Source organism: Oncorhynchus keta, unplaced genomic scaffold (assembly GCF_023373465.1).
Source record: "Oncorhynchus keta strain PuntledgeMale-10-30-2019 unplaced genomic scaffold, Oket_V2 Un_contig_2467_pilon_pilon, whole genome shotgun sequence".
Taxonomy (NCBI): Eukaryota; Metazoa; Chordata; class Actinopteri; order Salmoniformes; family Salmonidae; genus Oncorhynchus; species Oncorhynchus keta.
The window spans coordinates 42707-57500 of NW_026284047.1; the positions used below are offsets into that span (position 1 = coordinate 42707).

Below are 14794 nucleotides of genomic sequence, written 5' to 3' on the forward strand. Positions count from 1 at the left end.
AGAGGATAGTCAGTTAGGTTATAGAGGGTCTATGTCTAGAGGATAGTCAGTTAGGTTATAGAGGGACTATGTCTAGAGGATAGTCAGTTAGGTTATAGAGGGTCTATGTCTAGAGGATAGTCAGTTAGGTTATAGAGGGTCTATGTCTAGAGGATAGTCAGTTAGGTTATAGAGGGACTATGTCTAGAGGATAGTCAGTTAGGTTATAGAGGGTCTATGTCTAGAGGATAGTCAGTTAGGTTATAGAGGGTCTATGTCTAGAGGATAGTCAGTTAGGTTATAGAGGGTCTATGTCTAGAGGATAGTCAGTTAGGTTATAGAGGGTCTATGTCTAGAGGATAGTCAGTTAGGTTATAGAGGGTCTATGTCTAGAGGATAGTCAGTTAGGTTATAGAGGGACTATGTCTAGAGGATAGTCAGTTAGGTTATAGAGGGTCTATGTCTAGAGGATAGTCAGTTAGGTTATAGAGGGTCTATGTCTAGAGGATAGTCAGTTAGGTTATAGAGGGTCTATGTCTATAGGATAGTCAGTTAGGTTATAGAGGGTCTATGTCTAGAGGATAGTCAGTTAGGTTATAGAGGGTCTATGTCTAGAGGATAGTCAGTTAGGTTATAGAGGGTCTATGTCTAGAGGATAGTCAGTTAGGTTATAGAGGGACTATGTCTAGAGGATAGTCAGTTAGGTTATAGAGGGACTATGTCTAGAGGATAGTCAGTTAGGTTATAGAGGGTCTATGTCTAGAGGATAGTCAGTTAGGTTATAGAGGGACTATGTCTAGAGGATGGTCAGTTAGGTTATAGAGGGACTATGTCTATAGGATGGTCAGTTAGGTTATAGAGGGACTATGTCTAGAGGACAGTTAGGTTATAGAGGGACATGTTAGAGGATAGTCAGTTAGGTTATAATCTGGGACAATATGTACAAGTAAACTGGAACAATGTGGATGGTCTCAGTTATTAATCATTAGATGTTCTGTCATGGTCTTCAGGTCTTCTATATTAACCATTAGATGTTCTGTCATGGTTCTATATTTCATAGATGTTCTGTCATGGTCTTCATGGTCTTCTATATTAACCATTAGATGTTCTGTCATGGTCTTCAGGTCTCCTATATTAACCATTAGATGTTCTGTCATGGTCTTCAGGTCTCCTATATTAACCATTAGATGTTCTGTCATGGTCTTCAGGTCTCTATATTAACCATTAGATGTTCTGTCATGGTCTTCAGGTCTTCTATATTAACCATTAGATGTTCTGTCATGGTCTTCAGGTCTCTGGTCTATATTAACCATTAGATGTTCTGTCATGGTCTTCAGGTCTTCTATATTAACCATTAGATGTTCTGTCATGGTCTTCAGGTCTCCTATTAACCATTAGGTCTGCTGGTCTCCTATATTAACCATTAGATGTTCTGTCATGGTCTTCAGGTCTCCTATATTAACCATTAGATGTTCTGTCATGGGTCTTCCTATATTAACCATTAGATGTTCTGTCATGGTCTTCCTATATTAACCATTAGATGTTCTGTCATGGTCTTCAGGTCTCCTATATTAACCATTAGATGTTCTGTCATGGTCTTCAGGTCTCCTATATTAACCATTAGATGTTCTGTAACCATTGGTTCTTCAGGTCTTCTCCTATATTAATCATTAGATGTTCTGTCATGGTCTTCAGGTCTCCTATATTAACCATTAGATGTTCTGTCATGGTCTTCAGGTCTTCTATATTAACCATTAGATGTTCTGTCATGGTCTTCAGGTCTTCTATATTAACCATTAGATGTTCTGTCATGGTCTTCAGGTCTTCTATATTAACCATTAGATGTTCTGTCATGGTCTTCAGGTCTTCTATATTAACCATTAGATGTTCTGTCATGGTCTTCAGGTCTCCTATATTAACCATTAGATGTTCTGTCATGGTCTTCAGGTCTCCTATATTAACCATTAGATGTTCTGTCATGGTCTTCAGGTCTTCTATATTAACCATTAGATGTTCTGTCATGGTCTTCAGGTCTTCTATATTAACCATTAGATGTTCTGTCATGGTCTTCAGGTCTTCTATATTAACCATTAGATGTTCTGTCATGGTCTTCAGGTCTCCTATATTAATCATTAGATGTTCTGTCATGGTCTTCAGGTCTCTATATTAACCATTAGATGTTCTGTCATGGTCTTCAGGTCTTCTATATTAACCATTAGATGTTCTGTCATGGTCTTCAGGTCTCCTATATTAACCATTAGATGTTCTGTCATGGTCTTCAGGTCTTCTATATTAACCATTAGATGTTCTGTCATGGTCTTCAGGTCTTCTATATTAACCATTAGATGTTCTGTCATGGTCTTCAGGTCTCCTATATTAACCATTAGATGTTCTGTCATGGTCTTCAGGTCTTCTATATTAATCATTAGATGTTCTGTCATGGTCTTCAGGTCTCCTATATTAACCATTAGATGTTCTGTCATGGTCTTCAGGTCTGCTGGTCTTCTATATTAACCATTAGATGTTCTGTCATGGTCTTCAGGTCTTCTATATTAACCATTAGATGTTCTGTCATGGTCTTCAGGTCTTCTATATTAACCATTAGATGTTCTGTCATGGTCTTCAGGTCTTCTATATTAACCATTAGATGTTCTGTCATGGTCTTCAGGTCTTCTATATTAACCATTAGATGTTCTGTCATGGTCTTCAGGTCTTCTATATTAATCATTAGATGTTCTGTCATGGTCTTCAGGTCTTCTATATTAACCATTAGATGTTCTGTCATGGTCTTCAGGTCTTCTATATTAACCATTAGATGTTCTGTCATGGTCTTCAGGTCTGCTGGTCTTCTATATTAACCATTAGATGTTCTGTCATGGTCTTCAGGTCTTCTATATTAACCATTAGATGTTCTGTCATGGTCTTCAGGTCTTCTATATTAACCATTAGATGTTCTGTCATGGTCTTCAGGTCTTCTATATTAACCATTAGATGTTCTGTCATGGTCTTCAGGTCTTCTATATTAATCATTAGATGTTCTGTCATGGTCTTCAGGTCTGCTGGTCTTCTATATTAACCATTAGATGTTCTGTCATGGTCTTCAGGTCTGCTGGTCTTCTATATTAACCATTAGATGTTCTGTCATGGTCTTCAGGTCTTCTATATTAACCATTAGATGTTCTGTCATGGTCTTCAGGTCTGCTGGTCTTCTATATTAACCATTAGATGTTCTGTCATGGTCTTCAGGTCTTCTATATTAACCATTAGATGTTCTGTCATGGTCTTCAGGTCTCCTATATTAACCATTAGATGTTCTGTCATGGTCTGCTGGTCTTCTATATTAACCATTAGATGTTCTGTCATGGTCTTCAGGTCTCCTATATTAACCATTAGATGTTCTGTCATGGTCTTCAGGTCTTCTATATTAACCATTAGATGTTCTGTCATGGTCTTCAGGTCTCCTATATTAACCATTAGATGTTCTGTCATGGTCTTCAGGTCTGCTGGTCTTCTATATTAACCATTAGATGTTCTGTCATGGTCTTCAGGTCTGCTGGTCTATTAACCATTAGATGTTCTGTCATGGTCTTCAGGTCTTCTATATTAATCATTAGATGTTCTGTCATGGTCTTCAGGTCTTCTGGTCTTCTATATTAACCATTAGATGTTCTGTCATGGTCTTCAGGTTTTCAGGTCTTCTATATTAATCATTAGATGTTCTGTCATGGTCTTCAGGTCTGCTGGTCTTCTATATTAACCATTAGATGTTCTGTCATGGTCTTCAGGTCTTCTATATTAACCATTAGATGTTCTGTCATGGTCTTCAGGTCTCCTATATTAACCATTAGATGTTCTGTCATGGTCTTCAGGTCTCCTATATTAACCATTAGATGTTCTGTCATGGTCTTCAGGTCTCCTATATTAACCATTAGATGTTCTGTCATGGTCTTCAGGTCTCCTATATTAATCATTAGATGTTCTGTCATGGTCTTCAGGTCTCCTATATTAATCATTAGATGTTCTGTCATGGTCTTCAGGTCTCCTATATTAATCATTAGATGTTCTGTCATGGTCTTGGTCTATATTAATCATTAGATGTTCTGTCATGGTCTCAGGTCTCCTATATTAACCATTAGATGTTCTGTCATGGTCTTCAGGTCTTCTATATTAACCATTAGATGTTCTGTCATGGTCTTCAGGTCTCCTATATTAACCATTAGATGTTCTGTCATGGTCTTCAGGTCTCCTATATTAATCATTAGATGTTCTGTCATGGTCTATATTCAGATGTTCTGTCTGGTCTATATTAATCATTAGATGTTCTGTCATGGTCTTCAGGTCTCCTATATTAACCATTAGATGTTCTGTCATGGTCTTCAGGTCTGCTGGTCTCCTATATTAATCATTAGATGTTCTGTCATGGTCTTCAGGTCTCCTATATTAATCATTAGATGTTCTGTCATGGTCTTCAGGTCTCCTATATTAACCATTAGATGTTCTGTCATGGTCTTCAGGTCTGCTGGTCTCTATATTAACCATTAGATGTTCTGTCATGGTCTTCAGGTCTCCTATATTAACCATTAGATGTTCTGTCATGGTCTTCAGGTCTCCTATATTAACCATTAGATGTTCTGTCATGGTCTTCAGGTCTTCTATATTCTGTTCTGTCAGGTCTCCTATATTAACCATTAGATGTTCTGTCATGGTCTTCAGGTCAGGTCTCCTATATTAACCATTAGATGTTCTGTCATGGTCTTCAGGTCTCCTATATTAACCATTAGATGTTCTGTCATGGTCTTCAGGTCTTAACCATTAGGTCTGTCTGGTCTCTCCTATATTAACCATTAGATGTTCTGTCATGGTCTTCAGGTCTTCTATATTAACCATTAGATGTTCTGTCATGGTCTTCAGGTATCCTATATTAACCATTAGATGTTCTGTCATGGTCTTCAGGTCTGCTGGTCTTCTATATTAACCATTAGATGTTCTGTCATGGTCTTCAGGTCTGCTGGTCTTCTATATTAATCATTAGATGTTCTGTCATGGTCTTCAGGTCTGCTGGTCTTCTATATTAATCATTAGATGTTCTGTCATGGTCTTCAGGTCTGCTGGTCTCCTATATTAACCATTAGATGTTCTGTCATGGTCTTCAGGTCTTCTATATTAACCATTAGATGTTCTGTCTTCTATATTAACCATTAGATGTTCTGTCATGGTCTTCAGGTCTGCTGGTCTTCTATATTAACCATTAGATGTTCTGTCATGGTCTTCAGGTCTCTGGTCTTCTATATTAAACATTAGATGTTCTGTCATGGTCTTCAGGTCTTCCTATATTAACCATTAGATGTTCTGTCATGGTCTTCAGGTCTCCTATATTAACCATTAGATGTTCTGTCATGGTCTTCAGGTCTGCTGGTCTCCTATATTAATCATTAGATGTTCTGTCATGGTCTTCAGGTCTCCTATATTAACCATTAGATGTTCTGTCATGGTCTTCAGGTCTTCAGGTCTCCTATATTAATCATTAGATGTTCTGTCATGGTCTTCAGGTCTCCTATATTAACCATTAGATGTTCTGTCATGGTCTTCAGGTCTCCTATATTAATCATTAGATGTTCTGTCATGGTCTTCAGGTCTCCTATATTAACCATTAGATGTTCTGTCATGGTCTTCAGGTCTGCTGGTCTTCTATATTAACCATTAGATGTTCTGTCATGGTCTTCAGGTCAGGTCTCCTATATTAACCATTAGATGTTCTGTCATGGTCTTCAGGTCTTAACCATTAGATGTTCTGTCATGGTCTTCAGGTCTTCTATATTAATCATTAGATGTTCTGTCATGGTCTTCAGGTCTCTATATTAACCATTAGATGTTCTGTCATGGTCTTCAGGTCTTCTATATTAACCATTAGATGTTCTGTCATGGTCTTCAGGTCTCTGGTCTTCTATATTAATCATTAGATGTTCTGTCATGGTCTTCAGGTCTGTCATGGTCTCTTCTATATTAACCATTAGATGTTCTGTCATGGTCTTCAGGTCTTCTATATTAACCATTAGATGTTCTGTCATGGTCTTCAGGTCTATTAATCATTAGATGTTCTGTCTTCTATATTAACCATTAGATGTTCTGTCATGGTCTTCAGGTCTCCTATATTAATCATTAGATGTTCTTCTGTCCAGGTCTTCTATATTAACCATTAGATGTTCTGTCATGGTCTTCAGGTCTCCTATATTAACCATTAGATGTTCTGTCATGGTCTTCAGGTCTCCTATATTAACCATTAGATGTTCTGTCATGGTCTTCAGGTCTCCTATATTAATCATTAGATGTTCTGTCATGGTCTTCAGGTCTCCTATATTAATCATTAGATGTTCTGTCATGGTCTTCAGGTCTCCTATATTAATCATTAGATGTTCTGTCATGGTCTTCAGGTCTCCTATATTAACCATTAGATGTTCTGTCATGGTCTTCTGGTCTTCTATATTAATCATTAGATGTTCTGTCATGGTCTTCAGGTCTCCTATATTAACCATTAGATGTTCTGTCATGGTCTTCAGGTCTTCAGGTCTCCTATATTAACCATTAGATGTTCTGTGGTCTTCAGGTCTCCTATATTAATCATTAGATGTTCTGTCATGGTCTTCAGGTCTCCTATATTAATCATTAGATGTTCTGTCATGGTCTTCAGGTCTCTTCTATATTAACCATTAGATGTTCTGTCATGGTCTTCAGGTCTCCTATATTAACCATTAGATGTTCTGTCATGGTCTTCAGGTCTTCAGGTCTCCTATATTAACCATTAGATGTTCTGTCATGGTCTTCAGGTCTTCAGGTCTCCTATATTAATCATTAGATGTTCTGTCATGGTCTTCAGGTCTCCTATATTAATCATTAGATGTTCTGTCATGGTCTTCAGGTCTCCTATTAATCATTAGATGTTCTGTCATGGTCTTCAGGTCTCCTATATTAATCATTAGATGTTCTGTCATGGTCTTCAGGTCTCCTATATTAACCATTAGATGTTCTGTCATGGTCTGCTGGTCTCCTATATTAACCATTAGATGTTCTGTCATGGTCTTCTGGTCTCCTATATAACCATTAGATGTTCTGTCATGGTCTGCAGGTCTCCTATATAATCATTAGATGTTCTGTCATGGTCTGCTGGTCTCCTATATAACCATTAGATGTTCTGTCATGGTCTGCTGGTCTCCTATATAGTCATTAGATGTTCTGTCCTGGTCTTCAGGTCTCCTATATTAATCATTAGATGTTCTGTCATGGTCTTCAGGTCTCCTATATAACCATTAGATGTTCTGTCATGGTCTTCAGGTCTCCTATATAACCATTAGATGTTCTGTCATGGTCTTCAGGTCTCCTATATAACCATTAGATGTTCTGTCATGGTCTGCTGGTCTTCTATATTAACCATTAGATGTTCTGTCATGGTCTGCTGGTCTTCTATATAACCATTAGATGTTCTGTCATGGTCTGCTGGTCTCTATATTAACCATTAGATGTTCTGTCATGGTCTGCTGGTCTCCTATATAACCATTAGATGTTCTGTCATGGTCTGCTGGTCTCCTATATTAACCATTAGATGTTCTGTCATGGTCTTCAGGTCTCCTATATTAATCATTAGATGTTCTGTCATGGTCTTCAGGTCTCCTATATTAACCATTAGATGTTCTGTCATGGTCTTCAGGTCTTCAGGTCTCCTATATTAACCATTAGATGTTCTGTCATGGTCTGCTGGTCTCCTATATTAACCATTAGATGTTCTGTCATGGTCTTCAGGTCTCCTATATAATCATTAGATGTTCTGTCATGGTCTGCTGGTCTCCTATATTAACCATTAGATGTTCTGTCATGGTCTGCTGGTCTTCTATATAACCATTAGATGTTCTGTCATGGTCTTCAGGTCTTCTATATAACCATTAGATGTTCTGTCATGGTCTTCAGGTCTTCTATATAACCATTAGATGTTCTGTCATGGTCTTCAGGTCTTCTATATAACCATTAGATGTTCTGTCATGGTCTTCAGGTCTTCTATATTAACCATTAGATGTTCTGTCATGGTCTTCAGGTCTGCTGGTCTCCTATATTAACCATTAGATGTTCTGTCATGGTCTTCAGGTCTCCTATATAATCATTAGATGTTCTGTCATGGTCTTCAGGTCTCCTATATTAACCATTAGATGTTCTGTTCTGTCTCCTATATCATTAGATGTTCTGTCATGGTCTGCTGGTCTCCTATATAGTCATTAGATGTTCTGTCATCATTAGATGTTCTGTCATGGTCTGCTGGTCTCCTATATAACCATTAGATGTTCTGTCATGGTCTTCTGGTCTCCTATATAATCATTAGATGTTCTGTCATGGTCTTCAGGTCTCTATATTAATCATTAGATGTTCTGTCATGGTCTGCTGGTCTCCTAGATGAATCATTTCCCTCAGCCATAGGGAGGTGGAAACACAGGCAACAACACAAACAGACACACATTAAAGTAATGAAAGGACTAAGGAAAGCCATCAGTGGATATAAGACATGGCCTCATGGAAGAAGAGAGAATGTGATAGATGTGATAGAACGCCTCAAATTATTCCATGAATTATTTAGCATCTACAGGCTGGGGCTGGACAGGACGTATGGAGGCTGGCTGGCTGGGAGGGGAGGGGGAGAGGGAGGGAGGCTGGGGCTGGAGAGTAGGCTGGGGCTGGGAGGGAGGAGGGGAGAGGGGAGAGGAGGGGGCGAGGGGGAGGGAGGGAGGCTGGGGCTGGACAGGACGTATGGAGGCTGGCAGGCTGGGAGGGAGGAGGGGAGAGGGGAGAGGAGAAAGGGAGGGGAGGGGAGGCAGAAGGAGGGAGGAGGAGAGGAGGGAGGGAGGGGGAGGGAGAGGAGAAAGGGAGGGGGGGAGGGAGGGAGGGAGGGCAGACACCAAACCTGACATTTTTAAGGAGTATCTTCTACACAAATTAATTAGTGGCTAGAGTGGAACGAACCCAAACACACAAGAATGTGCACACACACACACATCTTCTCGGCTACATGCTACATTTACAAATACCAGCCGGTTTATTGAGAACCCTGCATCCTCTTATGCCTCGAACCCACCCTTCTGACACCACTCTGGCTCAAATGTGTGTTAAATGTGAACAGAGATGACGTATTTTACAGCCAGATAGAGATGTATAAATACAACCAGTTATTTTGCCACCTTCTCCTCTGACTCACTGGTTCCCAAGCTGTGCCAATTAGTTGGCTATAAAAATAAAATAAAAAACATATTTTCAAAGCACTGCTTTTGTTTTCACAAGTGTTGATAAAAGCCAGAATCGGGATGAATGAATGCAGATCCATATGATATTAACAGCTGAAGTAAAGACTTATAGTATTCAACCATCCTGAGCCAAATCGTTATTATGACTATTATAATGACAAAGAACGCATCTCATTAACGCTCAGAGACAGATATCAGATGAGAAAGAGAGAAACTGCTTTAATTCTGTGGGATCTGGACAAAAATAAATGAATTCCCTCTCAGAATGAAACAAAGACAGAGAGAAAATAAATGCAGAGGCTCGACTGACCAACTTGTAATTCATGAGAGAGAGAGCGAGAGACAGAGAGAGAGAGAGTCACTCAGTAGGTTATCTAGAGGCTGACTAGACCGGAGGATGGGCGCAGTAGGTTATCTAGAGGCTGACTAGACCTGAGAGCAGTAGGTTATCTAGAGGCTGACTAGACCTGAGAGCAGTAGGTTATCTAGAGGCTGACTAGACCTGAGAGCAGTAGGTTATCTAGAGGCTGACTAGACCTGAGGATGAAGGAGTAGGTTATCTAGAGACTGACTAGACCTGAGAGCAGTAGGTTATCTAGAGACTGACTAGACCTGAGGATGAGAGCAGTAGGTTATCTAGAGGCTGACTAGACCTGAGGGCAGTAGGTTATCTAGAGGCTGACTAGACCTGAGAGCAGTAGGTTATCTAGAGGCTGAGTAGACCTGAGGGCAGTAGGTTATCTAGAGTCTGACTAGACCTGAGGATGGCAGCAGTAGGTTATCTAGAGGCTGAGTAGACCTGAGGATGGGATCAGTAGGTTATCTAGGGGCTGACTAGACCTGAGAGCAGTAGGTTATCTAGAGGCTGACTAGACCTGAGAGCAGTAGGTTATCTAGAGGCTGACTAGACCCGAGGGCAGTAGGTTATCTAGAGGCTGACTAGACCTGAGGATGAGAGCAGTAAGTTATCTAGAGGCTGACTAGACCTGAGGATGAGAGCAGTAGGTTATCTAGAGGCTGACTAGACCTGAGGATGGGATCAGTAGGTTATCTAGAGGCTGACTAGACCTGAGGATGGGATCAGTAGGTTATCTAGGGGCTGACTAGACCTGAGAGCAGTAGGTTATCTAGAGGCTGACTAGACCTGAGGATGGCAGCAGTAGGTTATCTAGAGGCTGACTAGACCTGAGGATGGGATCAGTAGGTTATCTAGGGGCTGACTAGACCTGAGAGCAGTAGGTTATCTAGAGGCTGACTAGACCTGAGGATGGCAGCAGTAGGTTATCTAGAGGCTGACTAGACCTGAGGATGGGATCAGTAGGTTATCTAGGGGCTGACTAGACCTGAGAGCAGTAGGTTATCTAGAGGCTGACTAGACCTGAGAGCAGTAGGTTATCTAGAGGCTGACTAGACCCGAGGGCAGTAGGTTATCTAGAGGCTGACTAGACCTGAGGATGAGAGCAGTAGGTTATCTAGAGGCTGACTAGACCTGAGGATGAGAGCAGTAGGTTATCTAGAGACTGACTAGACCTGAGGATGGCAGCAGTAGGTTATCTAGAGGCTGACTAGACCTGAGAGCAGTAAGTTATCTGGAGGCTGACTAGACCTGAGAGCAGTAAGTTATCTAGAGACTGACCTGTCCTGGTGCTATGAGTCTGACTGCTTCAGTCTCCTGGTTAGGGGAGAGAGGTCAGAGGAGTAGGCTCTCCCCTAATACTCAGAGTCCAGCTCTGGGAACAGTCTCCTGGTTAGGGGAGAGAGAGGTCAGAGCAGTAGGCTCTCCCCTAATACTCAGAGTCCAGCTCTGGGAACAGTCTCCTGGTTAGGGGGGAGAGAGGGGTAAAGAGCAGTAGGCTCTCCCCTAATACTCAGAGTCCAGCTCTGGGAACAGTCTCCTGGTTAGGGGACAGAGGGGTAAAGAGGAGTAGGTTCTCCCCTAATACTCAGAGTCCAGCTCTGGGAACAGTCTCCTGGTTGGGGGAGAGAGGGGTAAAGAGCAGTAGGCTCTCCCCTAATACTCAGAGTCCAGCTCTGGGAACAGTCTCCTGGTTAGGGGAGAGAGGGGTAAAGAGGAGTAGGCTCTCCCCTAATACTCAGAGTCTAGCTCTGGGAACAGTCTCCTGGTTAGGGGGGAGAGGGGTAAAGAGGAGTAGGCTCTCCCCTAATACTCAGAGTCTAGCTCTGGGAACAGTCTCCTGGTTAGGGGGGAGAGGGGTAAAGAGCAGTAGGCTCTCCCCTAATACTCAGAGTCCAGCTCTGGGAACAGTCTCCTGGTTAGGGGGGAGAGGGGTAAAGAGCAGTAGACTCTCCCCTAATACTCAGAGTCCAGCTCTGGGAACAGTCTCCTGGTTAGGGGGGAGAGGGGTAAAGAGCAGTAGGCTCTCCCCTAATACTCAGAGTCCAGCTCTGGGAACAGTCTCCTGGTTAGGGGGGAGAGGGGTAAAGAGCAGTAGGCTCTCCCCTAATACTCAGAGTCCAGCTCTGGGAACAGTCTCCTGGTTAGGGGGGAGAGGGGTAAAGAGCAGTAGACTCTCCCCTAATTCTCAAGAGTCCAGCTCTGGGAACAGTCTCCTGGTTAGGGGGGAGAGAGGTCAGAGGAGTAGGCTCTCCCCTAATACTCAGAGTCCAGCTCTGGGAACAGTCTCCTGGTTAGGGGGGAGAGAGGTCAGAGCAGTAGGCTCTCCCCTAATACTCAGAGTCCAGCTCTGGGAACAGTCTCCTGGTTAGGGGGGAGAGAGGGGTAAAGAGCAGTAGGCTCTCCCCTAATACTCAGAGTCCAGCTCTGGGAACAGTCTCCTGGTTAGGGGGGAGAGAGGTCAGAGGAGTAGGCTCTCCCCTAATACTCAGAGTCCAGCTCTGGGAACAGTCTCCTGGTTAGGGGGGAGAGAGGGGTAAAGAGCAGTAGGCTCTCCCCTAATACTCAGAGTCCAGCTCTGGGAACAGTCTCCTGGTTGGGGGAGAGAGGGGTAAAGAGCAGTAGGCTCTCCCCTAATACTCAGAGTCCAGCTCTGGGAACAGTCTCCTGGTTAGGGGACAGAGGGGTAAAGAGGAGTAGGTTCTCCCCTAATACTCAGAGTCCAGCTCTGGGAACAGTCTCCTGGTTGGGGGAGAGAGGGGTAAAGAGCAGTAGGCTCTCCCCTAATACTCAGAGTCCAGCTCTGGGAACAGTCTCCTGGTTGGGGGAGAGAGGTCTGAGGAGTAGGCTCTCCCCTAATACTCAGAGTCCAGCTCTGGGAACAGTCTCCTGGTTAGGGGACAGAGGGGTAAAGAGGAGTAGGTTCTCCCCTAATACTCAGAGTCCAGCTCTGGGAACAGTCTCCTGGTTGGGGGAGAGAGGGGTAAAGAGCAGTAGGCTCTCCCCTAATACTCAGAGTCCAGCTCTGGGAACAGTCTCCTGGTTGGGGGAGAGAGGGGTAAAGAGCAGTAGGCTCTCCCCTAATACTCAGAGTCCAGCTCTGGGAACAGTCTCCTGGTTAGGGGAGAGAGGGGTAAAGAGCAGTAGGCTCTCCCCTAATACTCAGAGTCCAGCTCTGGGAACAGTCTCCTGGTAAGGGGGGAGAGAGGGGTATAGGAGTATGCTCTCCCCTAACACTCAGAGTCCAGCTCTGGGAACAGTCTCCTGGTTAGGGGGGAGAGGGGTAAAGAGCAGTAGGCTCTCCCCTAATTCTCAAGAGTCCAGCTTTGGGAACAGTCTCCTGGTTAGGGGGGAGAGAGGGGTAAAGAGCAGTAGGCTCTCCCTTTAGGCTAACACATACAAAACAGACCTCCTTATGGGAGGATTGTTGTGTATTTTAATGTGTATTTTAATGTGCAGTTTCAATGTGTATATTGTATTTGATGTGTATCGTTTGCCTGGTCGATCACAGTTCCATCCTTCAGTCTGAGTCAGCCCATTGTTGAAGTTGATTGTTGGTGACGTCACAATGAGAGGTGTTGAACAAAACAATCGATTGGATCACCTCTGACCAATCAAGAGTAGCAAAGCCGATGCTGAATTTTCAAACCTCTGCTTTAACCCACGTGTGTTCTGGCTCTGGTCCAACTCATCGGTTTCTGGGACCAATCAGAACGGTTAGAGTGTTCTTCCATTCTCGAAATTGTTGTGGGGGCACTCAGATCCAGACTCAAAATAAAAGGTGAATGGTCAAGAGAACACGGCTGAACATTAAAAAAACAGATTTATGCCCAAATTGACAAACCCAAAAGTAGTTATTTAGCATGAGACGGCCCTAAACAATAACTAGTAACTCTGCATAGATCTAGATAGGCAACACAATGTGAAGTGTCACTCCCTATGCAAATGAGGTGTCAGATTTCACATACTGCATCTCAGCTGAGAGTGTGAAGTCTGAGTTCCAGAGCTTTCACAGGAAGGCAGAGCAACTGATGGTGCACCGTTCACAGAGATCTCTGTACACAAACATATCGGTCGGAACCAGTCCAGACGCACTCAAAGTCCCCTAAATAGAGAAATTCACTTCTAAATTCTGTGTTTCCTAATAATGATGAAGCACACGGCTGGCCTGGCTAGGGATTAGGGGAATGCTTGTTCCCGCTCTGCTGGCCTGGCTAGGGGTTAGTGGAATGCTTGTTCCCGCTCTGCTGGACTGGCTAGGGGTTAGTGGAATGCTTGTTCCCGCTCTGCTGGACTGGCTAGGGGTTAGTGGAATGTTTGTTCCCGCTCTGCTGGCCTGGCTAGGGGTTAGTGGAATGCTTGTTCCCGCTCTGCTGGCCTGGCTAGGGGTTAGTGGAATGTTTGTTCCCGCTCTGCTGGCCTGGCTAGGGGTTAGTGGAATGCTTGTTCCCACTCTGCTGGACTGGCTAGGGGTTAGTGGAATGCTTGTTCCCGCTCTGCTGGACTGGCTAGGGGTTAGTGGAATGCTTGTTCCCGCTCTGCTCCGCTCCAGGACGACTGTGGAATGTTTTAGATCCGGAACTCTTCCCTGTCATTACCGAAAACCCTCCAGGGCAACCGGTTCAATGGGACTAGTCTATCTGAGCAGAAAGGGGTGTTGGGGGGGCGGGGGAGTGTGTGTGTGTTTGCATGCATTTGTGTGTATTTGCTTGTGTGTTTGTGTGTGTGCATGTATGTGTTCAGACAAACTATGCTCTAATTTACACACTAAAACCTCCTTTGTGATTCTCTCCAACTAGTAGAACAGATAACAAAGGAAAGACGGAGACACAAAGATCAGAGAGACAAAGATCAGGGAAAGAGAGATACAGAGATAGTGAGACATCAGAGAAAGATAGACAGAGAGAGAGAAAAAGAGAGAGAGACAGAGACAAAGAGAGAGAGAGAGAGAGAGAGAGAGACAAAGAGAGAGAGAGAGAGACAGAGAGAGAGAGAGACAAAGAGAGAGACAGAGAGAGAGAGAGAGAGAGAGATCAAAGAGAGAGAGACAGAGAGAGAGAGAGAGAGAGAGAGAGAGAGATAAAGAAAGAGATAGATATATATATATATATATATATATATATATAGAGAGAGAGAGAGAGAGAGAGAGAGAGAGAGAGAGAGAGAGAGAGAGATCAAAGAA

The 14794-nt window shown here is 43.0% G+C and overlaps 1 long non-coding RNA gene across 1 annotated transcript; it reads right to left on the minus strand.

Moving 5' to 3' along the window:
* Positions 1-9086: 9086 nt before the first annotated feature.
* On the minus strand, positions 9087-10940 carry LOC127922134 (uncharacterized). The gene is made up of 3 exons (XR_008110452.1): positions 10244-10940; positions 9835-9910; positions 9087-9794 (listed from the first exon to the last, which is right to left on the minus strand). It is a non-coding gene; the product is annotated as an uncharacterized LOC127922134 (long non-coding RNA).
* Positions 10941-14794: the final 3854 nt, after the last annotated feature.